General features: G+C 36.9%; 1 protein-coding gene across 2 annotated transcripts in view; it reads left to right on the plus strand.

The window, feature by feature from the left end:
• Positions 1-15233, plus strand: part of LOC127446933 (microtubule-associated protein 2-like) — a 155108-nt gene that overhangs the window by 48362 nt on the left and 91513 nt on the right. For both annotated transcript variants that reach the window (XM_051708277.1, XM_051708278.1), the window contains exon 2: positions 5515-5597. The gene's annotated coding sequence lies outside the window, so the exon portion shown is untranslated. The remainder of the gene's footprint in view (positions 1-5514; positions 5598-15233) is intronic.

Consider the following 15233-nt stretch of genomic DNA (forward strand, 5'->3'; position numbering starts at 1 on the left):
ACAGGAAACAGTAGTTCACCTCTCGAGTCTTTTGGTCCGAGTCGTTCGTTCTTTTGTCACGTGACAGCCGTATACGCTATACATTGCTCACACAGGAAACAGAAATGATTAGTTCACCTCTTCAGTCTTCTGGTCCGAGTTGTTCGTTCTTTTGTCATGTGACAGCCGTATATGCTATGCATTGCTCACACAGGTAACAGAAATTATTTGTTCACCTCTTGAGTCTTCTGGTCTGAGTCGTTCGTTCTTTTGTCACGTGACAGCCGTATATGCTATGCAGTGACAAAAGAACGAATGACTCCGACAAGAAGATTCCAGAGGTGAACTAATCTTTCTGTTTCTCATAATTTGTCCTTGGCTGCATTATCAATTTTTCCATATTGGGACTATAATCAAAGTTTGCGTAGTGGGGGGGGGGGGGGGGGGGATTTGGCTATTGAAAATGTAACATTTTAATTTAATTCTGCTCAAATGAACTAAATGACTTGAATAAAGATTCGTTCATTTTGCTGAACGAGATTCAAAGATTCAAGTCAGTAAAATGATCCGATCTTCCCATCACTAGCTTGTGTGGGCTGGGATGGTAAACAAGCTAATTAGGATTGATCCAGCATAGCAGAGGCATGGTTCAGTCTGTATATGAGCATCTGCTGTGGGGATGCTGTCATAGGCTGATAAAGGGAAGATTATTACTAGATTATGTTTGGGAGGAGATAGATTTGTTTTTCTAAAGATTGAGATAGTCCAAGGGAAATCTGGTTTCGATGTGTTGTGCATTCTGAGATGCTATTCTGCTCCCTACAATTGTACAAAGTGATTATCTCAGTTACCGTAGCCTTTCTGTCAGCACAAACCAGTCTGGCCATTCTCCATTGACCTCTCTCATGAACAAGGCGTTTCAGCCCACAGAACTGCAACTCACCTGGATATTTTTTTTGTTTTTGGCACCATTCTGAGTAAACTCTATAGACTGTTGTTCTTGAAAATCCCAGGAGATCAGCAGTTACAGAAATACTCAAACCAGCCCGTCTGGCACCAACAAGCATGCCACGGTCGAAATCACAGAGATCAAATTTTTCCCCATTCTGATGGTTGATGTGAACATTAACATGTGTTCCTAATAAAGTGCACAGTGAGTGTATTTCAGATGCTTTAAGTTTTAAGACAGAAACTAGTGTAGTTTCTAACAATCTTTTTATTTGAATCATCAAACTGGCACTGCTTTAGTGCTGCCTAAGCCTTGAAAAAAAAAAAAAAAAAAAAATATATTTTTAATGTTCTTTTCCATTCAATGAAAGCATTTAGTGACCAAGGGCTGTTTAAGCTTCAAAAAAGTAAAAAAAAAAAAAAAAAAAAGGCACAATAATAATAGTCCATATGACACAAGCATTATATATATAAGTATTCTGAAGCCATATGATAGCTTTGTTTGAGGAACAGACCAAAATTTTAGTTGTTATTGACTGTTATTGGGTGAGCTATTTCTTTAAGGAGAGCCACCGACTAGGTCTTTATTGCAACTGATTGATTGGAGCTGTTTTGGGTTTGTAGGCTTTGTTCTCCAGTCATGTCTCTGTTAGAGACAGGTGAAAAGTTCTGAATTAACAGACTCCACATGTAAATGAATGGCTCTTCTCTGTTCATGCCAACAGTTTAACCCCCCTGTGTGTGCTCTGTATATCTCTGTTTACACAAGCACTAAGCACTGTAAACATTTTTTATTGCTTACTCTTTCTAGGTCTTTTATTCATTTGTACCCAGCTACCCTTTCTGGTACAGTTCTGTATACACTGTATATTGAAGGTTCTCCTTGGTCAATATTCACTTTCATTGCATCTTTTGTCATATAATGAAAGTGAATGGTGACTAAGCCTGTCATTCTGCCTAGTATCTCATTTTGTGTTCCACGGGTTTGGAACAATATGAGGTTGAGTAAATGATGACAGAATTTTCAGTTTTGCATATACTATTCCTTCAGTATAAAAACTCTGCAGCACTATTTTATCATATTTAGCACCTGGTTAAACTGGATTGTGATTGGTTAGTGTATAAGAAAAAAACAATTTTGCAAAAGCAGTGCAAATGTATAGTGAATTCACCCAAGGGAGACTAGTGTGCTTGTCCTTTCTTCACATGGCCGAGACATAAGTGTTTTTGAATTGCCAATACCCACCCTCATCTTACTTCATGCCGCACTGGCATGCCACACATGGCTAAGCCCATCAGACACGCTATTTTGGGAAGGCAGACGCCCATCTTGGTGCGGCAAAATTAACAAGGCTCACAGCCTTGGAAGCTACAAGCATGAAAGAGTATTCATTCAGTGGTTAGGGAGAACCATCTGTAGCCGGGTTTGGGGTGGGGAGGTAGGAGGGGAACAAGGTTCTCCAGGCTTGTTTTGTGCCCCTCTGCCTCTCTGGCGTGTCTTCAGAATCCAATGTTTGCCCAGATAATCATGATGATGATCATGGGAAAGAGTGTGAACAGCCAAAGGGGAAAGAGGAATGAAGAGGAATCTGTACTCTGTTCTGCCCTGATAATAACAGTCAGCAAAACATCAGCGTGCAGAAAGAGGCTGGGTAGAATGACAAAAACAATGGGTTTAAAGAGATAGTTCACCCAAGAATGAAAACTGTGTGTCATTATACTCACCCTTATATCGTTCCAAACCTGTATGACTTTCTTTTTGCAGTGGAACACAAAAGGAAAAGTTTTTGTAGTATCTTTGATGTGTTCTTTTCCATACAATGAAAGTAAATGGCGACAGATGCTATCCATCTCCAAAAAAAATATAACCATAAAAGTATCATAAAATTAGTCCATACATTGCTTGCGCTAAATACCATGTCTTCTAAAGCCAAATGATATGTTTAATCTTTATTCACTTTTAATTCCCCTTGCTCTCATATCTCAGCCACACTCAAGCCTATTTACATATAGAGCACATTGTTCCCCTTTCTAGAACAGTTCTGTATGTACAGTATAAAATACAGCTTCAGCAAGCACATCAAATTCTTTCACTGGTTTTAAGACTAATTACAATAAAAGACTTTATTAGGAAGGAATTTAAGTTGTTATTCACTAATTATTCCCCCTGCCTTTGCTCTCATGTCTCATTCACGCACAAGCATATTCAAATTTACCATACTGTATTGTGATCAGTTACAACATATGTGACAACCAGGGAAGATTTTCATCAAATAATGGAATAAATTTGGTGTAATTTTTGGACTTTGACAGTGTCGGTCCCCATTCACTTTCATTGTATGGAAAAAAGGCATGTCAGAGAGTCTGCTAAACTTTTATTTTTGTGTCATACTGGTTTAGAATAACAAACTGTGTATTTGAGTAAATAATGAATATTTTTTTTTATTATTCAGTGAACTATTCCTTTTTATGAGTAAATGGACATCATTATTAAATTGTGTGCATCACTCAATATGTAAAATGCTAACTTTCAATCGGTGATGGTTCTGATCCAAAATTGCTGCTCATACTGTACCATCCTCTGTCCAAGCAGTGATGCCTGCAGGGCTGGGTGGAGCTCCACAACTTTGTTCACAGTTGCTCCAGAGGATAATTTGCCCCTATAAAGGCGTCATTCACCCCCACTTGTGAGCAGAGAGCAACTTGGAAGAATCACTGTATTGATGAGTCAGTCTGGGAGGAGAGTCAATATTGAGGCCGACTGAACAGCAGTTATCAGATTTCCAGTCAAAGTTTCCTATCTGTGACACTCTGGTATGTCATGTGGTAGTGGCAGTGACCAACTTGGGAATACTCTTGGAAAATATATTTTTTGTACAGTAGAATAAAAATTAGAAAATTAAATGGATGTTAGGTCCTGGAAGTCCCTGCCAATGTGGGGAATGGAATACTAGCATACTACTTAGTGAATACTATTCAGTGTATAGTGTAGAGTGACACCCAGTTGTCATCTTGAAAACAAAAACGTTTTTTTCTTTTTCTTTATGTGAAAAAAGAACATATTTTTTCACCCTAATGCCATCCTGGATATGTATGACTTTCTCCATTCTGCAGAACATAAACACAGATTTTTAGAAGAATATCTCAGCTCGTAGGTCCTCACAATGCAAGTTAATGGTGACCAAAACTTTAAAGCCCCAAAATGCACAAAGTCAGCATAAGGGTAATCCACAAGACTGGTGGTTTAATCCATGTATTCTGAAGCAATCAAATTGGTTTTGGGTGAGAACAGACCAAAATATAATTACTTTTTCACTAAAAATCTTGACATCAACAGTCTCCTTGGTGATCATGATTTCAAGCTCGATTATATAGCGCCATCTAGTGCTCTGCGCAATGTCAAGCACTAGGAAGTGTAATCGAGCTTGAAATCATGATCATGCCTAGAGACTGCAATGGCAAGATGTACAGGGAAAAACAAATTACATTTTGGTCTGTTCTCACCCTAAACTGATTGGATCGCTTCAGAAGACATGGATTAAACCACTAGAACTGTATGAATTAATTTTATGCTGCCTGTATGTGCTTTTTGTAGCTTCAAAGTTTTGGTCACCATTCAGTTGCATTGTGTGGACCTACAGAGGTGAGATTGTCTTCTAATAATCTTTGTATGTTTTCTGCAGACAAAAAAAGTCATATACATCTTATAAATACATTAAATACATTTTTGGGTGAACTATTTCTTAAACATTTTGCAGTTGGATCAAATGATGAGTCAGGATAGAGATGTTAGAAATTGCTGCTGATATTACTTATGGTTCACTTATCACACTAAAAATGGAAGGTCAAAAAGCCTTTGTCTTGCTGTTTAATCAAGTTAAAAAAAATAGTTCAGCTTTTGATAAAGCACAACAGATCAATGTTTGTTAAACAACAATTGACCAATCAGATTAACCTGGGGGCAGGATAATCATTTTTAGTGTTTTAAGTGTGTACATTTGCAATGGTTTATGGGACTTAATGCACCTATGAGCACACCTTCTGTTCAATTTCATTGCACCCTAGATGTTTTTAATGCACCATATTGCATCCTGTGTGAACACCCCCTTATTGTAACTATTACCATAGGTAACTGCAACAATCCAAGCTACAGTACTGTATTGAAGATTAAGTCTTCATTGCCGTATATGCAGATTCATTCTTTACATTACACCGTTCATACCCTCCATCAGAGCTGTGCGTCATTGGTTCTGAATTCTGGAATATTCTGTTCACGGATTCATGAATACTTCAGTCCTGCTCTTACTTACATTCTATGAGGCTGTTAATTATATTACAATTCTCAGTGTCACACACACATAGCCCTCCCCCTTACCCATCTCCAGCTCTCACACTTGCTGGAAGGTGGCAGTATGAACAGCGTGTGCTATACTCACACATGTGCGGTCAGTTGCGAGCTCTACTGTGTCTCTGGTCATTGACAACGTGCATCTGTCGTGGCTTCCGAGGTCACATAACTGATATAACGGGACTCTGATGACACCTTGAGCTCACCTGCTACATTTGTATCTCTTTGTCTCTCTCCAGATTCATCTGTGGTTCTTTCCCCCTCTCTCTCTCTGTCTGTGCTACACTCCGAAGATCAGGATTCTGTACACCGATCCCATCAGGTAGGCACATCTACTTCTTTATCCTTCTTTCTTTTTTGTTGCGTTTTTTTTCTGTCTCTCTCTTTTCTCTGCCTTTCTTCTCGCTGTGCTGCAGAGATGCTGCGTCACTGTGTAAAATGCACTGGCACATAAGGTGTATGAGGATCTGCCAGGCTGCTACCGGCAATACCGGCATTTTGCTGTCCTCTAACATCCATCTATATTTTAAGATTTCCTTATTACTTCTTTCCCCTGTATTTAAACTGATTTATAAACATCTTTCATAACACTTCATTAATGATATACAAGGATGTAATCTCATATTCAGGGTTTGGAGGAGCCAAATGTACAGTAATCATTTTGTATGAATCAACCTTTGAAAAATCCATATTGGTCGAGCTTTAATCTGAATATTGTGGGGATGTGCCCCCCTTAATGTCTACGGATGTTATAGTCCTGATGATATATGTGTGTGTGTGTGTGTGTGTGTGTGTGCTCATGTACTTCAGCAGTTTTTAAGAGATCTCCTGTGCAACAGTGTACCTGCTAACTAGCTGTGTAATCATAGCTCTATACACTGGACCTATAGAAGCAGATGTGTATTATTTCTGTGTGTGCCTGAGTGTTTTTGCGGGTCGGGATAGCATGCTTGTTGGTGTCAGGGTGACGTAGCGCTGCCTGTCTAGACACCTGCCATTAGCACCCTGACTGTCCAGGTGCATGACAACAGTGATTCAATGATTGTGATATCAACATATACATATGCATCATTTAACATATGCATTTTTAAAATGAAAGTTGTATATGTTAACATCAGTTAATGCATTATGAAATAACATGAACTAACAATGAACAATTGTATTTTCATAAATTAACCAAGATTAATAAATGGTTCATTCATGATACTAAAAAAGGTTCATTCATGATACTAATGCATTTACTAATGTTAAAAAATACAAGCTTATTATAAAGTGTTGCCAAAGATTAATTTATAGTAGAATATTCATTCATAACAAATGAAAGATAAGTCTCACATCATATAACACCTGAGTTAAAACCAAAAGACTCAAAACAGTAAAACAGACTTTATGAAATGGTTAGTTCTGTCTCTAAATTCTGAATGGAAGAGCCACGTTTGAAGCCATTGTAAAATAGCAGATATATATACATATGCATTTTAATGCATAAACTTAAATATAAACACCCCTCAATAACAGCTTCATCCTCCACATCACTGAGATTAGTGATATGCGACGATATGGGTTTTTGAATGGCCGATGCCGATATCCAGAGAGCAGGGTGGCCGATAGGCCGATACAATGCCGATATATCACACAATTTAATGTAGTAAATAACATTAACATAAAATTGCTAAAAAATGAATAAATTCTTATTTAGCACTATATTTACTCAATTTCACACTAAACTTTAACTTTGTAAAAAAGAATCTAAAAAAATAATATTGTATTTTAAATGGTAGATAGCAGTGTCTTCTGATTTCTGTTTAGTCATCAAATTTTAGTAATTTATTTGCACGAAGAAATTGTTAATATATTAAAAAGAAGGAAATAACATTACACACAGTAGTCCATGGATAGCATGTCCACGTTAGCAATCGCATTTTCTCAAAAAATACGTGAATAAGACATTTACTCATAGCACACATGAAAGCAGCAATCTCTTTACAGTTTAAATGGCGTGGATCGCCTGCTTGGATTGTCATGGACTGACCATCATGATTTATGAATCAGAGGAACTTTTGATCCTGATCCTGAAGTTTTTGATTCTGGCTGATAGAATACATGCTTCAGAGGAAGATATTAGATGAGCGCTCGACAGGAAGAAAATGCTGGATTTTCATGAGGTTCGTGAATTACATCTATTTAAATGAGATACTGTATCTGCATATTTGCAGACGGTTTACAATAGAAGTTTTTTTTATATTTGATTTTATCATTAGAAAAGTTACAGGGAACTGTTGAGGAGAGACTGTTAGACTACATGCTTCAGAGGAAGATTTATAAGCATTCCACAGGATGCTGGATCTGCTGAAGTTGTGTGAGGTTGGTTTATTACATCTGTTTAAACGAGATATGCGCATATTTGCAGATGGTAAATGATATTAGTTTGATTGATATTTGCCTTTTTATCATTAGACAAGACAGTTAAAATTTACAGGGAACTGTTGAGGAGAGAGAGGGAGAATGAAACACAAGAGCACTTTAACTTTATGAGCTCTAACACATCTGCCGCGGCTCTGATATGAGGACCGTTTAAATGACACTCTGTTGCACACTGGTCTGTTATTGTAGTAACACGATGGCATGTAACAACAAAACGAACCATGACTGGTCATTTACATGTCTCAGTCGCTTCACATGCAAGCAGGCAATTCTCAGTGCCCTCAAGAAACAATCGGCCTCGGCGATATATCGTTCAAGCAATAATTGAGATGTTTGCGACACATCTCGCTCTGTATTTTTGTAAATCAGTCCTGCCTTTTTATAGCCATGATTATATTTTTACCACATTTCTATGAGGAGTATTTGTCAATGGTAGTTGATGCATAACTTGTACATGGACGTTTTTCATAAAAATTAAGATTTTAGGTTAAAATGTATATATAAATGTATATGGGAAGGTCTATGTCTCTAGGTCCTGTAACTAGTCACAATTTCTTTTAAGTTTTTCACAATTTTTAAGCACCATTTTGCCTTCAGTTAATTTTAAATTGTCCTGCAGTGTGGCAAATTAATTAAAAAGTATACATTTTCCTTTTATTCTCTCAATTAATATGAAGTTTTCAAAACTGCATGCATAATTATAAAATAATTAGTAAAATGCTGTTAGTAAAATAGTTTTAGATGGAGTATACCACAAGACATGTCAATTTTCCAAAAGTATTTTTATATTATGGTCAAATCCCATCTTTTTTCACCCCTCTCTCTTTCCCAACCCTTTTCTCCCCCTCACCTGTATTGGTCATGAAAGTAAGCTTGTGCCATAACATGACCTTTTCACATCAATTTATCTGTATCCCTCAGCCACCCCTGTGTGTGTGTGTGTGTATGTGTGTGTGTGTGTGTGTGTGTGTGTGTGTGTGCTGAATAAGGCCACAATACAGTTAACTGTAGCCTTCGTGTATCACACCAGAAGGGAAGAGAAGCACAGGGGCAGCATTTCATCTGCTGTCAATGGCAGTCCTGCAGTGCTGTAATGGCAGAAAGCTGCCATCAGTAATTCGGCTCTGCTAACTGCTGTCCTCAGTGACACCACAGCCATTACACCTCCAGTCACAGCCATACAGGAGTGTATTTGCTTGTTCCTTACTGGATATGTGTGTGCATATTTATTTTAAAGGGATAGTTTGCCTAAAAATGTAAAATTCTGTCATTATTCAAACCCATATGGGAAACCTTTATTTCATGAAACACAAAAGGAGACGTTAGGCACAATGACAGCCTCAGTCACCATTCTCTTCCATTGTATGAAAAAAAAAAAGATACAATGAAAGTTAATGGTGACTGAGACTAACATACTCTCCTTTTGTTTTCCACAGAAGAAAGTCATATGGGTTTGAAACAGCATGAGAGTGATGAAATGATGACAGAATTTTTACTATTTGTGAACTATTTCTTAAACATATTGATTCTGTGAAGAAATGGGTTCTGTTACGATATTCCAAACACCAAGTGATGGGTGGGTGTTTGTTTATGGTCATTGCTGTGTCATACGCTCTTCAGTGACATGTAGTGTAATGAGTTTGAATTCAGTACTGGGCAGGCACACGGTGTCTCTCTTTCAATGGGATGCAATGCAGCAGGGAAAGCAATGATGTCATGCCCAAAAGGGGGGTAAAAAGAGACAGACAGGGTTGGCACGGCTCTCAGCCTGCTGAGAGTGATGCTGTCTGCCAGTGTCCCATACTTGTGAGGGTAGAGAGAGGTGAGAAAGAGAGAGAGAGAGAGACCAAAGAGCTTGTCAATTCTTAAACATGCCCGCTCTCTGAAAGCAGGCCTGATGACTCTGGCTGTTTAGCTCCGTCCTGACCAAACATTTACTGACGTAAATGCCCTGCTGAGTATACCAGCATTATTGCTCACCAGTACATGTTGTGTTTTGGATGCTGGAACTAAAATTAAATTCAAAATGTCTTATTTTGTGTTCTTGTGGGTTAAATGATTCAGTGGACATTTCTACATTAAGGAAATGGCTGTATTTTGTGAATCTATGAGCACTAATTATGCAAAATTGAGGGTACGGTTACAAATCTGTGAGTACTAATTGCTAAAATAATAGAACATTTTATACATTTGTGGGCATGATTTGCTAAAATGAAGGAATGCTTGCAAATATGTTTATAAGCTGAGAGTACAGAAAATCGTGGGTACGGATTATCGGATCTCCAAACAGGACAGCTACATATGTGCTTTGTTATTTTAAACCATAATTAAACAGACTTTTGTTGGAAATGGGCCTCTTCAAACAATGGTCCCATGTTCTCTTGATTTATCAGTGACTCTACAAAGAAATCTGATGTTTATTATCCCTCGTTTGTTAGCAAATAATTATGTTTTGAAAAGAAGTCTCCAGCTTTATTTCCAAGCCTTCATCTGCCAAACATTGGGATCTTGACAATCTCATAATTAAGACATTACGAAGGCCCCTAACTCAGATATTACATTATAACGAAAGATAAATCACATTTCCATCATCTGAGATTGCAATTTTTATTGGTATGAGTATGAGATGAGATGTCAGACTTTCAGAAAATAATAATGTTTAATATTGGTGTAGTGATATTTTTATTATCAATTACGATTTTCTGATTTACAGTATTGAGGGGTCTGTCTTCTTTAAAGCCACTTTTAAGAATACAAACAAACTCATCTTACTGTGAAACACTACAAGGAACAGTCTTCTTTGACTCCTAAATTGTTCCCTATGCAGTGGAATTGCAATTTCATGGGCGTCCTCAGAGGTGTGGCTCTAAAAGAAAAAAACAGTACTTTATTTTTAAAATGTTAAGTATCATTGAAATACTGTAGGTGTCCTGAGAAATCACACCTGCCTCTGTGAAAGTCCTAGGCTCTGTAAAAAAGCAAAAAAGAGTCAAGGGAGTGGTCCATAGTTTTTCTTTATATATATATATATATATATATATATATATATATATATATATATATATATATACACATACACATACACTACCGTTCAAAAGTTTAGGGTCACTTACTCATTCTTTATTTATTTATTTTTTTTTCATCACATTTTAGAATAATAGTAAAGTAAAATAGAAATGGAAATATGGGAATTATGTTGTGACTAAAAAAATCCAAAATAAATCAAAACTGTGTTATATTTTAGCATCTTCAAAGTAGTCACCCTTTGCCTAGATTTTGCAGAAATGTACTCTTGACATTTTCTCAACTTCTTGAGGTATCACCCTGGGATGCTTTTTAAACAGTATTGATGGAGTTCCCATCTATGTTGGGCACTTATTGGCTGCTTTTCTTTATTATTTGGTCCAAGTCCTCCATTTCAAAAACTTGTTTTTTTAAATAAAATTTTAGTTTTGTAATGAAATATATTAATATGTTGACACAATTATATTTTTGTCTACAAAACTAATTTCAAACATTTAAGCATACACCTTCAGATCAAAAGGTTTTTAAGATCATGAGAAACATTTCAGGCAAGTGACCCCAAGCTTTTGAACGGTAGTGTATTTATATATATATATATATATACAGTACTGTGCAAAAGTTTTAGGCACTTATGAAAAATGTTGCATAGTGAGGATGCCTTCAACAATAATAACATAAATAGTTTTCATTTATCACTTAATGTCATACAAAGTCCAGTAAACATAGAAAAGCTAAATCAATATTTGGTGTGACCACCTTTGCCTTTAAAACAGCCCCAATTCTCCTAGGTACACCTGGACACAGTTTTTCTTAGTTGTTGGCAGATAGGATATTCCAAGCTTCTTGGAGAATTCGCCACAGTTCTTCTCTGTTTAGACTGTCTCAATTGCTTCTGTCTCTGTTTGTAATCTTAGACAGACACGATGTTCAGTGGGGGGTTTTGTGGGGGCCATGACATCTGTTGCAGGGCTCCCTGTTATTTTATTCTAATCTTTTCTATTTGCAAAAGTAATGTTTGGGAGTCTAACATTTATATTGCCTATTGACACACTAAAGCTGAAGATATAAATATCCATCTTAAGACAAATGCTTTTGTGAAACAAAAAAGACTTTTGCACAGTACTGTATATATATATATATATATATATATATATATATATATATATATATATATATATATATATATATATATATAGCCAATCAGAAAACTAGCCACTCAGAAACTCTCTTCCAATCATTTTGTGTGTTCGAGTATAAAATCTATGGAGGCTGAATTTTTTATGAGAATATATCGGGATGAAGTGAACAAGTTAGCAAAACAACTAAATTAACCTTTTAATTCAATATAAAATCAAATGCATTCTTAAAGGGGTAGTTCACCCAAAAATGTAAATTCTCTCATCATTTACTCACCCTCATGCCATCCCAGATATATGTGACTTAATTTCTTCTACTGAACACAAACAAAGATTTTTAGAAGAATATTTCAGCTCTTTAGGTCCTCACAATGCAAGTGAACTGGCACCAAAATTTTCAAAGTTTCAAAATGCACATAACAGTAATCCATACGACTCCGGTGGTTAAATCCATATCCTCTGAAGCGATATAATAAGTGTGGGTAAGAAACAGATCAATATTTAAGTCCATTTTTACTAGTGCTGTCAGCGTTAACGCGATAATGCATGCGATTAATTTAAAATGTTTAACATGTTAATTTTTCTTAATCTAAAGACATGTATCGATTTGACATTAGATTGTGACATTTTATTCAGCTCCGTGTGAGTTATAAACACCGTTAGAGGGAGGGACCTTTGCAACGTGTTTAGTGGGGACATAGTCTCGCGCAGCCAGACCTTTGACTTAAACAGCAAAGGCCCTCTTAGGCAGGAAATATCATCTAACTGATATGTAAAGTGACCTGTCACAGCCGGGTTTGTCATTACGTGATGTTTAGGGCTGGGGTTATCAGAGACAGCACATACCATAATAAAAGACCGGCATGGGAAAATAAATAATTTACATAATGGCATGTGAGTCTCCGCGAGCGATTGCACAGAAAACACACGGGAAAATAGCGTAAAATGTGTAGCGAGTGTAAGTACAGCACAGAAACACATTACAGAGTATTTTACAAACATAAAGTAAACAAAGAAGAATATACAGCTCTGCTCATGGATATCCACTTTACTTTCTGCTATGTGCCTCAAACCAAGCGCTGAATATCTTTAAAAGAGTTGATGTGACTAACCTGGAAAACTGGGGCAAATTCTGTGATTATTTATTCCTCAAAAGTGCTCATTGTATCAACACGGAACCTTGTGAACTTGACTCGTGCTTTCACCCGGACCAGCACAAACTAAGCTCTCGGAAATCCTGTAGAAGTCAGCCAATCAGATTTGGTCTGACTGGACTGAGAAAGTGTTTCCAATTTTGTGTGCTATAAGCATCAGATGGTAAGTACACAGACTGTGGGCGTGCCGTCTGAGGCTGAGACTAGTTGGGACATTACACTCATATACACACTACAAACAAACACACAACAGCGAGTCCGTGCCAATGATCAAGTGCTGGAGAAAGAGTCTCTTATAAAACTAATGTTGAAGGGACTTCGCAGGACTTCACTGAAGTCCTTCACGTGTCCTTTGTAAGTCGGCATTTTACCACATAAGCATGTCAATTCTTACAAGCCCGCTATGCAGCTAGTTTTTCTCCCTGTTGACGCTCCGCTCAAATTTATTAAACTTCATACTCAATGCTGCCAAGCTTTTGAAGTGTCAGCTAATGATCACCGGACAGTTCGGATTAATTATCTTTATATTGAAAGTGCCACTGCTAAAAGCAGAGCAAGAAGCACTTTTCATATGGAGTTCAATGCAGCGTTGGGTGCCCTGACACAAATAATGTGCATTCCATATCCAAAGTGTAAAGACAACCTGCTGATTAATTAATATTAAATGAGGGTTTAATGCACATTGCAATGAATACTAGTTTTTTCAATTAGACAACATCCCACTTAGACTTTGGGAAATGTTTAATGTTATTCGAATTGGAGCTATTTTAGTGAATTTAGTGAAGTCTTTATACTGTGGAGTTTGGAAAATAGTAATAAAGCTTTTTTTTTACATACAGTAATGTTTTGTTCTTTCCAAGTAAATAAATTCATTATGACAGGAAATAAGTATATATAGAGTCAAATTTTACTACTTTTAAAATCTGAGATAAATCGCGATGAACTACGAAAAATGATGAGATTAATCGCGATTAAATATTTAAATCTACTGACAGCCCTGATTTTTACCATAAATTCTCCTCCCTGCCCAGTAGGTGACGATATGCATGAAGAATACAAATAACCAAAAACAAAAGAAGAATGTGAAAGTGAAGATTGATAGTAACAAATAACTTAAATATTGATCCGTTTCTCACCAAAACCTATTATATTGCTTCTGAAGACATGGATTTAACCACTGGAGTCTTATGGATTACTTTTATGCTGCCTTTATGTCCTTTTGGAGCTTCAAATATTTGGTACCCATTCACTTGCATTGTATGGACCTACAGAGCTGAAATATTCTTCTAAAAATTTTTGTTTGTGTTCAGCAGAAGGGAGTCTTTCACATCTGGGATGGTATTAGGGTGAGTAAATGATGACAGAATTTTCATTTTTGGATGAACTATTCCTTTAATTCTTATTGTGCACAATCCATTGGTGCCTGTTACTAAATATAACTTTTGTCTTTGTACTGTTTTATTAAAATGTAATAACTTGCTCCAACTCCTCTCCGGAGCTTTTTTTTCAAAGTCATCAAGCTCTAGTAGCCTTTGTAACACTCACTTTTCACGTTCCAATCAATTCCTAGCGGATAAAATCAAGCCACGTCATTACAACTCATGTCAAGTAATTTTTTCTCGTTTAATTTGAGAGGTTGTAGATGTAAAATGGGCCACAAACTTTGTTTCTTTTTTATGTTGACTTTAATGCATACATTAAACACGTGCCTATGTAAAACACTGAGCCAAACCAAAAACCAACATGGCTTCCACCAGCCAAATCCTGACATTTATCCACACCCTTGAAACACTTGTCTGCAGCTCATAAAGAACCTCTGTTATGTTCATAGATCACAGTATTGGGGTGAGATAGCAGTTCACTAGAAGCATATTTACACCATCTGCCAGTCTTCCGGCTTTAAACATGAAGATCTGATCTGATGCAACATCCAGGCAGAAAGCAGCTATGCTGTCGTGTCCATTTTTTAGTCCAGCTTTAGGCATTTTCAGATCTTTGAATATTGTGCTTCTCCTGAAGTTAATGTAGATCTTTTTTAAGTTCTTGTTCTCTTTTTGGGTTGGGTAGTCAGTGAGTTTAGTCGAGGGAGGCACAGGGCTAATTTTGAAACCGCTTGCTCTGAAAATCACATAATGACATCCTGAAAAGAAAGTGAGATGGCCACACCAGAGCCTGCGGTTAACATAGATCTTTTCCAGACAGCACTGGGTCCACCCTCCT

This window comes from Myxocyprinus asiaticus, chromosome 10, assembly GCF_019703515.2.
Source record: "Myxocyprinus asiaticus isolate MX2 ecotype Aquarium Trade chromosome 10, UBuf_Myxa_2, whole genome shotgun sequence".
Lineage (NCBI taxonomy): Eukaryota > Metazoa > Chordata > Actinopteri > Cypriniformes > Catostomidae > Myxocyprinus > Myxocyprinus asiaticus.